Source organism: Hyaena hyaena, unplaced genomic scaffold, assembly GCF_003009895.1.
Source record: "Hyaena hyaena isolate Hyena2069 unplaced genomic scaffold, ASM300989v1 scaffold_1062, whole genome shotgun sequence".
In the NCBI taxonomy this organism is placed as follows: Eukaryota; Metazoa; Chordata; class Mammalia; order Carnivora; family Hyaenidae; genus Hyaena; species Hyaena hyaena.
The window spans coordinates 430,252-436,248 of NW_024081697.1; positions in this window are offsets into that span (position 1 = coordinate 430,252).

Consider the following 5,997-nt stretch of genomic DNA (forward strand, 5'->3'; position numbering starts at 1 on the left):
TTAGTACCCTCTCACTGGACGACAAATCCTTGATGGGTATTGTCCAGTTTCTTGCTCTACCCTCTGGACTTAGGAGAGTACCTGCCATAGTTTCTGCCTATTAATATTTATCAAAGGCCAAGTAGTTAATATAGTAGTCACCTATCACACATTGTGTAGCCTTCCATATAGTTGTGTGTGCTATTATCCACTTAAAACACATAGCCCATGCTGTTTAAATGGTACAGGGACTAGGCAATGAATTGTGCTCATTTTCTCTTGGTTTCTATCTGTTTGGTGACTAGAAAGTGAATGGAAGAGGGTATGAGGATCAGAGGAAGGAAGGGGGAGAAACAGGGAAGAAATAGGAAGGACTTGAAGGTAAATTTTGTACTGATTCTGCCAAATACTGAACTGTCTATACATATTTGAGGTTCAAGAAGTTGAATATGTGCTAATGACTCCTTGCATGAATCTTTCTCTGGGAAGTTATTTGTCTCTTCCTAGCAGGCTGTTTCTCCTAAGTCATTCTTCAATGTCTGCAGTGGTCATAATAGCAATCTGTCAGCCCCCAAAACCTTTACCAAGCCTGTAAAATAAAAACCTGAGGAAATTCATTTGGCTAGCTTAGAAGTGTAACTCATAGCGGTTAGAACCCAGTTTGACCCTGCACATTTTTATCCCAACATTGTTTTGACAGAGGAAATATATAATTTAATGTGTTATATTACCTTCCACAATGGATGTTTAATATATTATGGTTTTTCCAAAGAACTATAAGTATTTTTAAGCTGTCTTGGTTCTATTCTGTATATTAAAAATGAAAATCATTCTATATATGAAACTGTGTAACATGTATTTTAAATGTTTATGATAACTAGTTATTAAACCATGTTAATGCTTATAATGAAATCCATTGCTAATTTAAGAGCTAATTGTATAGAAAACGGTCTCCACTTCTACTTGTTTTTTCACTTCTACTTGTTTTTTAACTACTTTACAGCTTCCAACTTTCTCTACTTACTGCTTGGAATAATCTAGGAATCACAGGACACAAAATAAATTAACAGTAACTATAATTATATACAGTATTTGTGTAACAGTTTGTAAATTATTATATATTCTCATTTATTATAATACTTTTAACAAAACTGAAACATTACTGTCATTGTAGATAGAATAAAACAGATTAAAATGGCTCAAGAATTTGCTGGGATATTACAGTCAGTAAGTGACAAATGTAGGGCTTAAACAAAAGCTCATTTCTAATCATTGTTTTTCATTCTCTAGGGAAACCCATAAATGTTTTCATGGCTCGATGATTTGCTTATCTCTTACTTAAGGTTCTATCAATGCTATGGACTGAGTTTTATTCTCTAAAAAGATGCTGAAGTCCCATCTCCCAGGACCTATGAATATGACCTTAGGTGGAAATAGGGTCTTTATAGAGAAGATGATCAAGTTATGATGAAGTCATTAGGGAGCACCCTAATCCAATCCAACTGGAGTCCTAATAGAAAGGAAATGTGGACACACACACACACACAGAAAGAGAGAGGAGAGAGAGATACAGACAGACAGAAGGAAGACAATATGACAGTACAGAACGCTGTCTACAAGCCAAAGTACACCTGAGCCTGTTAGATGCTAGGAGATAGTCATGGAACAGATTTTCACGCACACCCTTCAGAAGGAATAACCACTAATGCCTTGGTTCTACAATTCTAGCCTCCAGAAATGTGAGACAACAATCCTGTTTTTATAAGCCTTTTGGTGCTTTGTTAAGGCAGTCATAGGAAATTAATACAGTAGGTGATAGTCAGTTATCAGTTTGTGCTCTGTGTGCAACCCTGGATTCAGAACTACTAGGGATAAAAATACATATACGACACTACTGCTTCCCACTTAAGGAATTCAGAACTTAATTAAAGAAGCTCTGTTATTTCATTGAGCCTCATTATATACAGTTATTAAACCCAATTCTAACAAAACTAAGAGTTCATCAGGAAGGTGATCACCGTCAGCAAAATTAGTTTTATTGCTATGGGTCTGGAATAACAAAGAAGTCAGAATGCTAACTTACCCCATCCACCAGGCTGTTTATCTTTAATAAACCCTTATCTGGCCTCAAAGCCCTTCTCATCACTCCAGAAATCACCTAATAATGTATAGGAAATGGCAAAGATGACACTCATCTGCCTTCCCTTTCCTGTGCTCTGTATTTCATTCATGCGTGTGTGCAGGGAGAAGATGAAACCTGGCTTTGCACACCTGTCTGCAGCCATCTCTTATACCTCCACACTTTGCTGCTATGTTGGTCTCACTTCTATATCTGAGTTTCTGTCTCAGTTTTCTCCCCTGTACTCTGTGCCTACTGGAAATTAGAGTTTTCTCTTAGCCTAAGCCCATGTATCTGGGCTCCTGATCCCCAAAGTGCTTTTGTCAATCTCCTCCCCAAATAGATGAGATGCTACTACTAGACGAAATTCTATTCCAAATATGATATATACTGAAGATCTTAATGATACTCCCTATTCTTGAAAATCTCAATGTTGTGTTGCACTCACCCTTGGATAAGACTGCCTACCTACATTAAGTTCAAGTTCATCCTGTAACAGTTAACCACTTACTGAGAAGTTCTTATCATTACTATGACAGATGCATTATTCATGTATATCTTACAATAACCATAAGAGATAGGCACTCTATTATCCAATTTTCACAGAGAAAGAAACTGAAGCTCACAAAAGTTGGTAAAGTCTTGTCATTCACCCATCTCTAATTTTACTATGTTTCACTGCCCCAATTCTAACAGTTTCCAGGATGTCAAACAAGTGAATGATTTAAATATTGGTATTAGTATTAAGAAAATGAATGACTGCAATAACTGGATTTTTAAAAATTCTTTTGTAAGTCAAAGAGTTTCCAATTCTTTGCATTCAAGATTGACTGAAGAACTTGTCAGTTGACAGCTGTTCATAAAAACTATTTCTGATGATCATTATGTGATTTTTTTTGTCATCTATCTCAAAAGGATTTTAAAGTGAGTGACACTGCTATAACAAAAACTCCATTCCCATCTCCTTTACAGTAAATAATATTTCTCAGACATGATCTAGGAATAGAACTGATGTTGATTCTTATCTCATTTAGTAGTAACATGAATACATAAACTAACTGAAAACAAAAGAGGTTCCAATCCATCCCATTGAAAGTTGCATATCCAACAATAACAACAACACTGGTTTAAATGCTGATCATGAGATCAAAGAGATAGACCAGCTCTCATTTACTGACAGGATCGTTTTGGATGACTCAAATCCCCATCTTGGAAATCAACATAAATGTTCTCAACTGAGAAATTTATACCTTTCAGTTATCTCCACAGAGAATAGCCATTTTAATAAGAATAGCATTTGATCAAATTTAAATAACTGACAGTGTGAGAGATAAATCTGATTGCTTCTATCTACTTAAAGAAGGCCTAAATAGGTTAACAATGATCATTGTTTCTTTCCCACTAAAATTCAATAGGCATGGGGTAATAAAGAATTACTTGATGGTTCCATGTAAGAGCTTTCATAATCTGACTTAAAATGGTCACTCAGATATACCAGTTCAGTGATATACCATAGTTTTCTACTGTAGGAACCATATCAAGAATTGAAATTGGGACAATTAATCTAATTTCTGAGAATATAGTTCAGTATCTCAATAATGGGCCAAATTGTAGGTTGTTATGAGAACTTAATTACTTAACACATGGTATGTAAAGTGTCTACTATCTAAATACTAAACACTAAAATTCAATCTCCAGACACTCAGTGTTCAACCTTGACACTAATTTTTTCTTCATTTTGACAATCAAATTGATACAGAATTTTGAACCATTTGAAATGAATTAGGAGAAACCACTCAAAAAGTATATCTGAGTATCAGGAGATGCTGTTCCCTCAAAGGACCTGATAAACACTTCATCATAAAGAAGATGGAGAAGGGCTCTCTTTTTGCATCCCCATGGTGATGACATTCAGATTTGAACAACTCTGGCCTCAAAAACAAAACAAAACAAATCAAACAAACAAAAAAACTATCTTACTGTTAGCCAATACAAAGCAGAGCTCTGTAGATATGATGAATTTTGCACATATATGAGACTCTTTTGAATGTGTATTCACCACTTCCAAGGCTGAGATAAACTGACAAATTTTAGTTGGCAAGTTGTTCTCTTTAATAAAAATGTACTTTAATACTGAAGGACACATCAGTTATTTTTAAAAGAATTTTGGCACTATATTAAAATGCTAAAATATGTATTTAAGATATCTAGCTTAGAAGTAATTGCCAAGTATTTCTTAGTGAAAAATGAAAGCTAGGAGATAAGAGGAAGACAAAAGATGGACAAAGGAGAGCACTGTGTGACACCCATGTTTAAGTAAAGGAAACACTCAAGTATGTTATTTTTTTGTTGGGACAGCCTGGCTGGCAGACTCTTGGAAGACAAATGTAAGACTCAAGTAAAGAGGTACATGTGATTGTATTGTGAAGAGGCACCAATAGACTCAATGATGCATTCAAGCCTTATATGCTTGTTAGCAAAGACGTAAAACTTGATGATAAGAACAGAAATTAATGAAAGTCAAAAAAAAAAAGAAAGAAAAAGAAAGGAATTAAGTTGATCAACAAAATTGATAGTTGATTATTTGGAGAAAATAACTACTAAAATAGACACATTTCTGAAGGATATGGATATCAATTGCCCACTAATGAATCAGTACATTCAATGCAATTCCAATCAAAACCCTGACAAGGACCTCATGAAAGCTGACAAGCCTGCTGTGAAATTTATATCTAACAGTGAAGGGCCAAGAATAGCCAACAGACTCAAAGAAGAGTGTGGTTTGAACCTGTTTCAGTATAAAAGGAGAAGTGAAGAACAGAAAGAAGAAATCACGTATGTGTATGTGCACATGGGCTCTATGTATTATAAAAAGCATTTCACACTGAGTTGTGATACAAAATAAAAATGGAAGAACTCCACAGGAGAAATTCTTGAACATGTGGAGAGATATATTCAACAATGTCCATAGCAGTACTGGAAGAATGACAACAAAAAATGTCCACCAATAAAAAAATGGATATAATGTACTTGTGAAGTACAATATTTCATAATAATAAAATAATTAAAAATAATAAACTGTAGTTACATGAATAAATCTCATAAACAAGTAAATGAAAAAAAACAAGCTGCATACTCACATTGCAATTGCGCTCATAGATTTGAAACCAACAAAGCTAAATAATTTATCATTTATAAATGTAACTTTTATAGTAAAGCTATAAAGAAAAATTGCCAACCCTATGTAAGGGGAGAGGAAGTAAAATGAAAATACTAATGGGAAAGTTACATCAAGGGCTTTAGGAATATTAGTAATCTTTTCTTAAACTAGGTAGTAGATATGGTCAGTCTTGATCTTCAAAATGTGTAATCATCAGAATGGTCTGACTACTCAACAAATCTAAAAGGACAATTCCTGTAGTAATTTATCAGTATCCATGGCTTTCCAGGTGTTATATCTTTAGGAAATGAATCTTTCAGAGTTTTAGATCCAAACAGCTGTGGCAGTAGGGAAGGAGGTTCAGATCAGCAGCTACTTACCAGCCAGTATGGATACATTTTGACAATCAGTAAGTGTAGACACACTATTGCCTACCACCTGAATAATAAATATCACTAGGTGCATGAGTGATTCCTTATAACATAGGGTATGTATTATATTTTTGTGTATGTTTAACTATACAAATAGTAATATAATGCAAGCCACAGATGTGAGCCACATACATAATTTTGAATTTTCTGTTGGCCTCATATTAAAAAATGAAACAAATGAAACATTTTAAAAATATTTTGTGTAATTCAATATATATCCAAAATATTATTTCAATAGGAAATCCATATGTAAAAATTGCTAATGAAATATTTTCTATATTATTACACTAAAGCTTTCAAAACTAGTA